Raw genomic sequence first — 14,548 nt, forward strand, 5'->3', positions numbered from 1 at the left:
TAATTTGTTTCATTTTAATTGCCACTCTTCTCTACCGCAGAATGCCTACTCTTTTTGAATCTATGGTACTGACACTATTGAGGAAGACTTCAGAGTAGCAGCCGCGTTAGTCTGTATCCACAAAAAGAAAAGGGGGACTTGTGGCACCTTAGAGACTAACCAATTTATTTGAGCATAAGCTTTCGTGAGCTACAGCTCACTTCATCGGATGCATCCTCAAATAAATTTTTGAGTCTCTAAGGTGCCACAAGTCCTCCTTTTCTTATTGAGGAAGGTGGTGAAATAAAGCCCTTTTGTGAAAGCTCACTAGTTTGTTGTTTTCCAGTCTGCCTGCACAAGGCAATTGATGGAAAATACTTTGCCTGCTGTTTACCTGTATGGGTTATTCAACCTGTTGCTGGCTCCCGCTTCATCCCCCCGCCCCCCACCGTAATATATACAAGGGGGCCAAACTTCACTACTTGTTGCACTGGAACACTTGTGTGAAAGTTTATACATATTCTTTATCATTGTGTAGTAGACGGGTTAGCTTTTCAAGATATAGGGTTTGGGGTGGGGCTCCAGGGAATGAGGGAGGGAAAGGATGGAAATGCTCCATCAGTTTTACTAATGCACTCTAAAGTGTCTGAATCTGAGGTGTCTGTGAACATCTTATTAAGGAATGTGACTAAAAGCACCTGGTCTGTCTCAAAAAATTGTTAGTTTCTTCTATGGGAAATGAAATTTTCTGTATGATATGGGTGTAAACAAAGTTCCATATTATCCTAACATGTCATTCACTATAATTCATTCTTCCAGATCAAGCTTAAATACTACTTGGAAAAACTACAGTGATATACATATGATATCTTAAAGACAGATCCTTTTATTACAATTTAGCAACAACTAAGTGGCTAGGGCTAGTGAATATGGTGTAATGAATGTAGCCCTTTACATGACATGCTGTATGTTGTAAGAGACTAGAGGATTAAAGCCCTGATTCAGCAACCCCCTGAAGCATACACTTTTTAAGCATGTGAGTAGTCTCGTTGAAGTTCAATGGTTTATGCAAGCCATCCAATAGGGTTACCTCAATAAGTCATGTTTCAGAGTAGCAGCCGTGTTAGTCTGTATCCGTGTTAGTCTTAAGCTTTCGTGAGCTACAGCTCACTTCATCGGATGTATGCAGTTGGGGGGGGGGGGGAACAACCAACCGCGATGAAGTGAGCTGTAATTCACGAAAGCTTATGCTCAAATAAATTTGTTAGTCTCTAAGGTGCCACAAGTACTCCTTTTCTTTTTGCTCAATAAGTCATGGGACTGTGATTGGTTCCAAAATGTGTCCTGCTCTGGCATGCCTCAGCGTTTGACATGAGTGGTTATGGCTGCTAGAGACTGATTGTCCAAGGCTGAAAACACAGACCTTTATCAACAGTCAGAAGATGGGAAGGTGAGCTGCAATTGTCGATGCCCAAGCTGGGTCATGCTTTCCTAGCATTCCTGACTGGGGCTATATAATATCCAAATAAGAGCGCGGCTTCTTTGTCTATCTGCCTAACATCCATCTTCGTCCTTCTGCAGCATTTCCAATGACTGACCATGAGTTTTAAAGGCTTGCCTCAGATCTGTGAGGAATAGCAGTAAGAAAATAACTTATTCCATTTACTTTGGCTGGCCAAGAGATCATGCCCTGTTCTATCAGCTGCAGACCTGATCACTGCATCTGTGATTTCCAGGTTTGATGACTGCTGTGCACTGTATATTGGAATGAAGCCAGAGACACTAGTGAAACTCCAAATACAGAATGTTCATGAACACCTCATCAGTCCATTGTTCCAGGCACTACACTGGCTACCAGTCAAATATTGAATCAAGTTTCATGTATTTGTCTTGATATTCAGATCTTTGTTGGGCTGAGCCTTCACTATCTTAGAGACTACCTCCTCCTTCATCTTTATGTCTATGAGGGTTCCTTTGTTTCTGAGGATCATAGCAGCCAAAGGCAAGGGTGACTATTGAGAACAGGAGTTTTTGTTGGTTTTTTGGTGCGGGTTTTTTTTTTTCTTGGCTACTGGCTATGATTGTGGAAAGGAGTTCCACAGTCAGAATAAGATGACCACAAAATTGACCGCCTTCAGGACAAAATGTAAGACCTACCTCTTTTCTATAGCATTCTTATAAAACACCACTACACAGCTCTGAATATTCTTGGAATGGGGAGAGAAGTGGTAAGAGAATTTCTAGGATATTCTCTCTTTTCTGCCAGTTTCTGGGAAAGATAGAACTCAGATGTGTGTAGACCACACATGAGGATTTCTGTAGTTCTGTAAGGCACTCAGCTATGATGGTGAGGTACACAATATAAATATCTAGTTATATTAGCTAGACAGGCAGAAACATTCAACAAGCAAACATTAGAACTTTAGTATTAAATGTCTCCCTACTTGTATGGTCTTTTTCAATGTGTAAGGAGGGCAGTTTGCATTAGGGAATATTTAATTACAGTGTTTTGATTGGGATATGTTACCTCTCAGCCCCCAAAATAATAAAGTAATCTCTCTTTTTAAATGAAAAACTCAGTAAAAATTCCATAAAGCAATGGGCCAAACTCATCCTTAGTGTAGCTTACTTCTGTGAAATTATACAAGGGATGAATTTGGCCCCTTGTAATAAGAGCAGATTATTTTGTTAAAAATATAACAAAATGGAATAAGAATGTTTTGTCAGTCTCCACTTATTGTTTCCATTTGAAGCATATATGAAATCTCAACAGACTCTTACTAGCCCATAGGCCTCTTGTTCTGTGTCTTACTAAAATTGTTTTGTGCAAATAGTCCTACTGGCTTCAATGGAAATACTTGTGAATTAACTTAGTAAAGATGGCAGAATCAAGATCCTATCTTTATAATTGTATTTTTATATTTATAGGCATATTTTTGCAAATCAAACTTCATAGGACATATAGCTGGGTGTTTTAGTACAAAGATTTGTTAAATTATGCAGCAATGAAGAAATCATGAAAGGGACTGAATGGAAGTTGAAAATTTTAACCTTTATTCCAAAAATTATCCACAATCCTACAGATTTAGTTTAGTTATCAGAAGCCTCTTTCTGAAAGGAAGCTGGAGTTATGACAGCGTAAGAAAAATAATTCTGCTGTCTCTGCAGATCGTTTTTCACAATATGCAGAATTGAAGTCATTCATTTTTTCTTTGCAATCAAAGCGTTTTTAAGGCATTAGTTCAGGTTAGTGTTTATAGGAGTTTCTAGAATATTAGACAAGATGACTTTACAGTCTAGCCTGGCTTACAGACACAAATGGGCTCTTAGCTCTCCTAATGAGTTGTGTAAGCACAACGCATTAAGAAGAGATTGCATGTCATATATTTCTCCTCCCCAGTGCAAAGCATTGTTTTTATATTTTACTGCAGCCATAACAACTTCATCTTCCTAAGGCAAAAAAAGCCATCCAATTACATTAAGTTTAACCAGGCAGAATAGGCTTTGTTCTGCATGCCATTGTGTTGTAGCAGTAAGTTAAGAGGTCAAAAATGTGTGTGAGAGAGGGAATTGTGAAAGAGCTGGAGCCTCATCTTGCACTTACTCATGTCAAGTAACCTTTAATCGTGTAAGTAGGACCACTGAATTGATAGCACTAGTCAGAGACATAGGGCAGTCTAATCTATAGGTCACCATCTAGGAGTCAATTGAACTCGGATCTGTTGCTGGCTCTATCTCTGACATGCTGTGTGACCTTACTCAAGTCTCTGTGACTAAGTTTCCCCTCCAACCCTTCGTCTGTCTTGTCTGTTTAAACTGTGTAAGCTCTTTGAGGCAGGGATTGTTTTCATCGTGTATGCCTACAATGCCTACCATAATGGTGTCCTGCTGTTGGCTGGGACCTGTAGGTACTATTTTAATACTGGTTTCAGAGTAACAGCCGTGTTAGTCTGTATTCGCAAAAAGAAAAGGAGTACTTGTGGCACCTTAGAGACTAACCAATTTATTAGAGCATAAGCTTTCGTGAGCTACAGCTCACTTCCTCAGATGCATATCATAGAAACTGCAGCAGGCTTTATATATACACTCTAAGCCTGCTGCAGTTTCCATGATATGCATCTGAGGAAGTGAGCTGTAGCTCACGAAAGCTTATGCTCTAATAAATTGGTTAGTCTCTAAGGTGCCACAAGTACTCCTTTTATTTTAATACTGTTATCTATTTGTATTTGTAACTGGGTTGGAGGGTGTACCTATTGCCTGGTCTGCCGGATGACAAATCCTGCCCACCACACACAGTTTAGGGGAAACTCAGGCAGGGACGCCTCATGTTGTGTCCTACTCCAGAACCCCCTTCTGTGGCTTTTTCCATGGGAGAGGACAAATAAGCCTTAAATCGGAAAGGGCATTTAAATAGTCTGCTACCGTTTGTGGTTACAACAGCTGAGGGAAATGCTGCAGCTGTAAAATTTATTTGTTTTGCCATTTTTCATATTAACAGTCTCTGGGGGTAAATATTCAAAAGCAGCTATGTGACTTAAGAATCTCAGTCCCTAGGCACCAACGCTAGAGCCACAGGGGATTTAGGTGCCTAATAGCTACTTTGGATGCTTAAGTCCAAAATTTAGATACTCAAAACTCCCACTCAGCTGCTACCCAATCTGTAGATGCCTAAATTTCTGGGGTGCCTACATTTGACAGGTGAACAGCTCAGTGCCAAGTCCCCTTCAGGATCCTCAAATGAGGCATTTCCCTGTTGCGGCCCCACAGGTGAGATAATCTGGTAGATGTTTCTCAGACACCTAACCCACAGGAATCACAGGCAAGGAGGAGAAGGTTGCATCCTTCCCATACCCAACAGGTCAGTGCTTAGAGCACTCACTTGGGATGGCAGAGACGTGTGCTCAGGTCCCTGCTCCAAATCAGGCAGAATGGGTTCTGGGTCACTGGGCTATGGGGCATGAGGGGGACCACAGCACTAGCTCCTCCTTGGCTGTGTTTTGTATCAGTTTAGCCATGCGCTGACAACTGCCACTAGATCAGGCCACACAGGCAAGTTAAGCAGACAATTCAGAACTCCTACTTGGAGGATCCCACTGAGGCTTCAGTGCTGAGCAGCTCATTGCTGTCAGCACTTAGGTAGCTTTGTTCATGCCCTTTGTGGATCTAGCTTGTAGTATCTATAGCAGCATATTGCATTGCAGAGCATGATATTTCAGCGGCACATCTGAGTCGAATGGAGCCTTCAAGATATCCTTCTAATTCTGCCTGAACATGCATCCATTAGGTAACTTTACTTTATAGGACTTGGAAGCCTTAAAACCTGTTTTTAATCAAAATATAACTCCCCTCTGCTTCCTTTCCATAGTCTCCTCTCCTCATCTTGCTGTCTTTCATCCTTGCTTTTCTGCATCTGTCTGAGATGTCAGCTGCTTCTTAACTGCATGCAATTATTTTCAGATTGACTCTGCTGGGTTTATGCAAGTGCTTAAAGTTCAACACATGCCTCAGTGCTGGGATGGATTGGGTCCAAAATGTTCAGTGTATTGCAGGATCAAGCCATCAATGTTTCTGTGCCTCCGTTCTCTATCTGCAAAACTGGGATAATGCTTCCTTTCTTCCATCCTTTGTCATGTTTATTTTGACAATAAACTCATCAGAGCAGGGACTCTTCTTGTGTTGTGTTTTGATAGTGAAGCCCCATTGCACTAATGTAGCCTGTACATGCTACAGTAGTACAAATGAAGAATAATTCCAGTGTATGATTTTGGATCCAATCTTGCAAACTCTGTTTTGCTAATGCTCCTTACCAATGTGAATAGGGACCACCTGTATGAGTAATAGTCTACACTTGAATATTAAATAATCCCTTGATGTATACATGCTTATCTTCTGATTGGACTAGGAATTGATTAGATTAAATATACACAGTCTATGTGCCAGATGCAAAATTTAATTAATTTTGCATCTGGCACATAAATAGCTTGCAATGCCGGATACAAAAGTGCCATGCGAATGCCTGTTCTCATTTTCAGGTGACACAGTAAATAAGAAATGGGCAGCAGCATCTCCCGTAAATGTAAACAATTTGTCTTAGCGATTGGCTGAACAAGAAGTAGAACCGAGTGGACTTGTAGGCTCTGAAGTTTTACATTGTTTTGTTTTTTGAGTGCAGTTATGTAACAAAAAAAATCTACCTTTGTAAGCTGCACTTTCATGATAGAGATTGTACTACAGTACTTGTATGGGATGAATTGAAAAATATTTCTTTTATCATTTTTATAGTGCAAATATTTGTAATACAAATAATATAAAGTGAGTACTGTACATTTTGTATTCTGTGTTGTAATTGAAAGCAATATGTTTGAAAATGTAGAAAAACATCCAAAATATTTAATAAATTTCTATTGTTTAACAGTGCAATTAAAACTGTGATTAATCATGGTTAATTTTTTTAGTTAATCGCATGAGTTAACTGTGATTATTCGACAGCCCTATTTATTTTATTAAAAACAAAACCCAAAGAGCATCATACCACAGAGACATCCACTCCCCCCTCTGAAATCAGATACACTTTTTTTATCACTATTGTGAATGGGTTCACCCTTCAGCTCCTGGAAACCTGGCTGGCAGTACTACACTACAGTACCTCCATCAAGTGTCTCTATTATTAATACTATAGGTACATCATCACATAGCAGTTGTCATGTAGAGCCCCCTTCCTGCTCCTTGGCTCAGCCTGGTATCCTGCTTGCTTCCTTCTCTGAGCTACCTAGCTGGAGAGCTAATCAGCCCATCAGGCTCCCTATCACCGCAAGTGATCCCTTCTACTCTTCCAAACTCCTCCTCTAAGTACATCCAGTGCCCTGTGTGTTCTAAGTGACCAGGGTGCTCACTTCCAAAGGACTCAATTCATAACTACTAATAGCATCCTGGCACAAATCCATAAGGAATCCATGCTTTTGGCCATTGTACAGTAATACATAATAACTTCAGTATCTCACATGCCCAAACCTGTTTGCATTGACTTGAGCAAGAACAGGATTGGGCCCCACATCTGTGATTTTACCCTTTTTCCAAAGCAGATGTTTCTGGATCAGTAACTGATCTGGAGCAGCTTCAACAAAACAATTTAATTGATTTGTAAAAGTAAATCAAACACATTAAAATTGGTGAAACAGTTCTGTTTCCAACTAGTGCCATTGGTAAGAGCTAAAGAAGGAAAGTCAGAAACACTCTTCTCCTCCCTCACCCCCCCCGCCAAGATTGTGCAATCCTTACTCATATCATTGACCATATCCTTGCCCATAAGGGTAAGTGATCATGAATATGAGTAAAAAGAAAAGGAGTACTTGTGGCACCTTAGAGACTAACCAATTTATTTGAGCATAAGCTTTCGTGAGCTACAGCTCACTTCATCGGATGCATACTGTGGAAACTGCAGAAGACATTATATACACAGAGACCATGAAACAATACCGCCTCCCACCCCACTCTCCCCCTGGTAATAGCTTATCTAAAGTGATCACTCTCCTTACAATGTGTATGATAATCAAGCTGGGCCATTTCCAGCACAAATCCAGGTTTTCTCACCCTCCGCCCCCGCACACACAAACTCACTCTCCTGCTGGTAATAGCCCATCCAAAGTGACCACTCTCTTTACAATGTGTATGATAATCAAGGTGGGCCATTTCCAGCACAAATCCAGGTTTTCTCACCCCCCCCCTTTTTTTCCAAAAACCACACACACAAACTCACTCTCCTGCTGGTAATAGCTTATCCAAAGTGACCACTCTCCTTACAATGTGTATGAAAATCAAGGTGGGCCATTTCCAGCACAAATCCAGGTTTTCTTACCCCCCCCCCCCACACACACACAAACTCACTCTCCTGCTGGTAATAGCTCATCCAAACTGACCATTCTCCTTACAATGTGTATGATAATCAAGTTGGGCCATTTCCAGCATAAATCCAAGTTTAACCAGAATGTCTGGGGGGGGGGGTAGGAAAAAACAAGGGGAAATAGGCTACCTTGCATAATGACTTAGCCATTCCCAGTCTCTATTTAAGCCTAAATTAATAGTATCCAATTTGCAAATGAATTCCAATTCAGAAGTTTCTCGCTGGAGTCTGGATTTGAAGTTTTTTTGTTTTAAGATAGCGACCTTCATGTCTGTAATTGCGTGACCAGAGAGATTGAAGTGTTCTCCGACTGGTTTATGAATGTTATAATTCTTGACATCTGATTTGTGTCCATTTATTCTTTTACGTAGAGACTGTCCAGTTTGACCAATGTACATGACAGAGGGGCATTGCTGGCACATGATGGCATATATCACATGGGTGGATGTGCAGGTGAATGAGCCTCTGATAGTGTGGCTGATGTTATTAGGCCCTGTGATGGTGTCCCCTGAATAGATATGTGGGCACAGTTGGCAACAGGCTTTGTTGCAAGGATAGGTTCCTGGGTTAGTGGTTCTGTTGTGTGGTATGTGGTTGTTGGTGAGTATTTGCTTCAGGCTGGGGGGCTGTCTGTAAGCAAGGACTGGCCTGTCTCCCAAGATTTGTGAGAGTGTTGGGTCATCCTTTAGGATAGGTTGTAGATCCTTAATAATGCGTTGGAGGGGTTTTAGTTGGGGGCTGAAGGTGACGGCTAGTGGCGTTCTGTTATTTTCTTTGTTAGGCCTGTCCTTTAGTAGGTGACTTCTGGGAACTCTTCTGGCTCTATCAATCTGTTTCTTCACTTCCGCAGGTGGGTATTGTAGTTGTAAGAATGCTTGATAGAGATCTTGTAGGTGTTTGTCTCTGTCTGAGGGGTTGGAGCAAATGCGGTTGTATCGCAGAGCTTGGCTGTAGACGATGGATCGTGTGGTGTGGTCAGGGTGAAAGCTGGAGGCATGTAGGTAGGAATAGCGGTCAGTAGGTTTCCGGTATAGGGTGGTGTTTATGTGACCATTGTTTATTAGCACTGTAGTGTCCAGGAAGTGGATCAGTGGAAGTGGATCAGTCCAGGAAGTGGAACAGGCAGTCAGTTAAAGGGCAATCATTTAAAATTACACCACCATAGTGGATTCAGTTCACTTCACACGCTAGCTTGTTCCAAATACATCCTAAACTTGAATTTCTGCCCAAGCTCTTTTTAAACTTCAGTGATGATCAAAACAGATTGTGAGCCATCCACTCATTATCTCAAGTAAATATTATTTCAGCCAATATGACCACTGAAATGGACAGCTTTTTCTGTCAGAGCTGGCTTCAACTACTACATACACTTAACAAGTTAAATCCAGGCCTTAAAAGAGCTTAGCAAAGCTATGTATGTCAAAGTCGTCCTACTACAATGCACATTTCTACTGTAGTTAGAGAATTAACAATGAAAGCACTTTTCAGTCTTCTGAATGAGATTTTGGGACATTTAATAAGTCTTGGCTCAGGACCGACACTTCAAGAACTGTAAAATTCCAGCAATGTTGACATTGGATGACAAATTAGATGTTCCTTAATATACTATGTCACTCCATTCAGTTTTCTAATTGGCACAGATTGCAGCTGAAATCTGAACCAAAGTATACAGGTTTAACTGGCACCTGTTTTGTCCTTACTATTATGTGGCGTATAGCTTTTCATAAATACTTATTTAACAGTGCAATAGACTAATTTCCCCAATGAAAATACACTTTAATTTTTAAAATATAATTCTTTGTTCTTAACTTCCTGGGTAGATATATACAGCCAGTTTGAACTATAATTGATGGAAAGCTACATTTCTTTAGTGTCCAGCCAATGACCAAAACCAACTGATCAATCTGTATTAACAATACATGATGTCCTTACTCTTCAAACTCTGCCAGCCTCACTGGAACTATTGAAATCCTGTAGCTTATTTGCAATACTATATTTGTTCAGTGCAAAGATTTTTCAAAGACATTTATGATTTTTCCTGGGAAAACATTTTACAATTTGCTTTGGGGAGGTGGAGTTTCAAGGTTCTAATTACTACCTTATTTAACTCTGAAGAGAAGATGCAAAATTAGCAAAACTTCTTGCAAAAACTTATTCTGAGCATGGTTCTGATCTCTCTCTCCATTTGATTTCAATGGAGTTACTCCAGACTGTGTTCTCATCTAAACCAGTTTGTCAATCCTGTTTTTGTTTTTAACTTTACAACTTAAGTGTAGCACTGAAGGAAAGATTAGTTTTTCATTTATTGTATGCATTACATTAGCAGCAGTGGTGTAGTGAAAAGTGTCACTATGACAAGCTATCACTTTAAGGGTAAGAGGATTCCTGGTGCTGCTTCCAGGCTAGGGGATTCTGTAGGGAATCATGTGATCAGCGCTTCCTCAGGAGTCTAGGCTGGCTCTTTGCAGACCAGGTAAGGTGAGTTGAGTTGTGCCTCTCTGCCTTAAGTAGCAGCCTCCTTTGTCTCACTCTGGTTTAGGCTCTTGCATATTAGAGTTCTGGATTCTAAGAAATAGAGCAGTATTACATTGCAGCCTTCCAGAAAGATAAACACACAAAATACTCCAACTTGTCTTTGTGTAGGCCATGAATATAATAAAAAGCCCCAAACAGAGTGGAGCCTGCATTGTGCTAGGTCGGGGTGGGCAAAGTTTTTGGCCCAAGGGCCACATCTGAGTATGGAAATTGTATGGTGGGCCATGAATGCTCATGGTTCCCAGCCAATGGGAGCTTCGGGGGCAGCATTTGGGGCAGGGCAGCGTGTGGCGCCCCCTGGCTGCCCCTACGCATAGGAGTCAGAGGGGGAACATGCTGCTGCTTCTGGGAGCCGCCTGGAGCCATGGCACGTGCTGAGCAAGGCAAGCTCCAGACCCCGCTCCCTGTCAGGAGCTTGAGGGCCAGATTAAAACATCTGAAGGGCTGGATGCGGCCCCTGGGCCATAGTTTGCCCACCCCTGTGCTAGGTAATGTACAGGCATAGGGCTAGATTGTCACCGTTTATTCAGCTGAACAGGGGAGTAAACCCCTGTAAGCCTCTGCTCCACCTGTTTAGAGCGAATGTCTGGTTATGGTGTGTAAAGCAGGGGCTTCTAACCCATTACTTGCCACTACAGTGCTGCAATCAAGTGCGTGAATAAAGGGAGGGGAGTTGTAGGAGCCCTAGATTCATCCCCAAGCCCCTTACTCTCATTGAACTCAATGAGATTTAGGCGCATAGGCCCAGATCCTCAAAGGTAAGTGCAGTTGAGGATCTGAACCTTGTTGCTTTTGAAAATCCCACGAAGCATTTATCTGCATTTTTAGGCATCTAAATACTTTTAAAAATCTGGGCCTTAGGGCTTGATCCAAAGTCCATTGAAGGCAAAGGAGGGGATCTTCCCATTGATTCCAAGCCCACTGAAGTCAGACCTGTTATGTAAGGAATGAAATAAAACCAAACCAAACAAATCATTTTCCTATGAGAATACAAAGCATGGATTGCTGGGAGAAGAACTTGGTCTGGATTGGCTAAATACATATATTCTTTTTTGCCCTTTGATAGGTACACTCAGAGCAGTGGTTCTCAACAAGGGGTATGCGTACTCCTGGGGTACCCAGAAGTCTTCCTGGGGGTACATCAACTCATCTAGTTCAGTGTTTCTCAACCCCCAGGGTGGGTTGCAGGACAGGTTTAGAGGTGTCACAAGTGCAGGACCAGCATTAGGAGATGGCAACCATGTCACAAGGGGCCCCATAAAGCTAAATTACGTGCTTCCATGCTGGGCAGTGGGCTTCAGCCCCTTGCAGCAGGGCTCGGGCTTCAGGGGTACAGTAGCCTGGAAAAGTTGAGAACCACTGACTCGGAGGACTCCTATCTATCATACTAGATCTAATGACTACACTAACCTTCTACCAGTTGTTAGTCAGTATTAAATAGACATCCTGGGAAGTATGGTGGTAATCATACACCAGAGGTAGACACAAATCGTATGAGCCCAAACAACTTCTCAGCTCTACGCTCCAGGCCACGTTCTGTTCTCACTCACCTCTGTGTAGATCAAGTGTAACCCATTGAAATCAATGGAGTTACACTAATGCGAGGGGAGAATCAGGCCCTCTTGTTTCAAAACAGTTTTCAAGCAAACACTAAACACATCCTGATCAGCCTCTGGGGTGCAAAATGAAATCACATGACTTGCTTTTTGTACATACAAAGGTCACTTCCTTTGAAAGAGAAGCACTTAACACTACAGTTATTTTCTCCGAGGCTGATTGGAATTGTGGGTATTTTCTCAACCTTCTTGGAACGCCACAACTATTAAAGACCTACCCACAAGGATCACTGTTGTCAGGATTACGTCCATATTTAAATTTAAAAACCTCTGTGCAAGGATTTCCTAACTAGCTGTGAAAATTTATGCCAAATTAATGAAACCTATAGTATCCAAGCTCTTAACACAGAGACTCTTTGGGGGAATTTCTTAACTGTGTGTTTTTATTTATATAAGAACAAAACTGTTTTGGTTTCACTTTCTGAATTGAAATTTTGTTCCATAACCCTAACTAAAATACACTGGGTATGATTAAAAAAATCAGCATTTACCCAGACCTACCACCCCCCGGGACCAGACATATTGCAGTAGGCCTGGGCATTGACAAAGGGTGGAAAACAATTATCTTCCGTAACTAGAATAATCTATTGCAACACTAGGTAGATATAGCAACAGAAGTAAAGGGTATCAGCAGTTTCTCTCTTAATTTCTTTGGTCTTCTTGATTTGATTTACAACTGTAATACTGCCTAACCACTATTTTCTGTGTGCATGTATGTTAATTTCCTCAAGTCTTCCTCATGCAAGAATATTACATGAGTGGTAATGTTGTCTAGTAATTAGAGCTATGTCTGGGCATGAGTTCCATTCACAGCTCAGCCATTGACTCATTGTATAGTCTTAAAACAAATTACTTAACCTCTCTGTTCTTCAGATTATTCATCTATACAACTAGTGTGACAATACTCACTTACCTATTGGTTGTATTGTGACAGTCAGTTAGAATTTGTAAAGCATTTTGAGATCCACAAATAACATTTTGCACATTATGGCAACTTTCATTATTATTCAAATTTCTCATTTGCATTCTTGAAGAATTACATGATCTAACTCACCGGTTTCTCCTATATACAAATAAATAATAGTTGAATTCATTTTCACTTTACTAAAGTGAACATTTAAACTTTCAAACTTTGACTATAGTCTAATTTCATTATTTTTTATCATAATAACTTGGGCTTCTGGGTAATTGGAACAATTAGGGTGATTAATTGCATGTTTGCAATAAAAACAGAAGACTAGGAGGGTTGCATTACAGGCTAAATATTTTCAGAAAACTCTGTCAGCTGGTAGACATAACAAATGTGATCAGCCCAGTGTGCAATATGAAGCTGAGTAAGTTGCTGCTAACGGGTTTGCTCTGAAACTTAAATCTCCTTAAAAGAAGCCAAAGTGTTTAAAAAAATAAATAAAGTCTGAGTGCATAGGGAGAAAAGAAATATTGACATGTGAGGCCACTATACTTCTAACATAAAGAAACATTGTTTTCCCTCTAGTCTTTTTTTTTTATTGTGTAAATAAAAAGTGCAAAGCACCTGAGAAATCACACAATAAGGCAAAGTGCATTAGGGAAGGTCACTAGCTTTAGCTTGAAGTAGTTATGTTGGAAGGAAAATCAATAAAGCACCAACAGGATACCCACAAATATTTACATATTTCTTAATGGCACTAAATTTACCTGCCTGTCCCAATAATCCAAGCACAGGAGTGAGAGAGAGAAAGTTTGGAGCAGTAGGACTTGACCCAAGGTCTCCAGCCCCCTAGAAGGGTGCCCTAACCATTGGACTAAAGAGTTATTCTCGCTCGTGTGCTCTCTGACCCAATCATGCTTTCATTATTTATCTACAGTGAAGAGCCTCAACAGACTGAAGGAACCCCACATCCTAATATCCCATATCTTAGTGGTTAGAGCCTGCTTATGGAAGTGGGAGGCTCTGCACAGAGCACAGGGAATTGGACCTAGGTCTCCCACATCCCAGGTGAGTGCTTTAACTCCTGGGATACGTGTTACAAGGGAGGCGTAGTAGCAGCAGCACCTCCTCTGGCCGTTTTTTGCAGGGAGCAAGGCAGGCGCCTAACTCATTCCCAGGGCAGATGGGCTGCCTGAAGCACTTTAGTGAAAACACTCCTATGCCCACAGCAGAGTTTCTCCCGTTGGCATAATTAATCCACCTCCTTGAGAGGTGGTAGCTATGTCAATGGGAGAAGCTCTCCTGTTGACCTAGTGCTCGTCTATGTGGGGGGCTACGTTGGTATAACTACATTGCTCAGGGGGGTGAAAAATCCACATCCCTGAGCAACGTAGTTAAACTGATGATGGGTCTGTAGCGTACACCTGGCTTAAATGTAGCAGTGCCTACATTGGTTTGTGGAGTCCATCCTGGGAATTTATAACAGAAGAGGGAATCACCTCAGCCATGGCTTGCTGCACCTCTTCCTCTAGTCCTAGGAGAGCCCTGGCTGAGGGAAAGGTGTAGGGGACACTGTGTGACTGTGGAGGGAGCTGCAGCCCAAGGGCA

The sequence above is a fragment of the Lepidochelys olivacea genome (assembly GCF_965140295.1).
Source record: "Lepidochelys olivacea isolate rLepOli2 genome assembly, chromosome: 8".
Lineage (NCBI taxonomy): Eukaryota > Metazoa > Chordata > Testudines > Cheloniidae > Lepidochelys > Lepidochelys olivacea.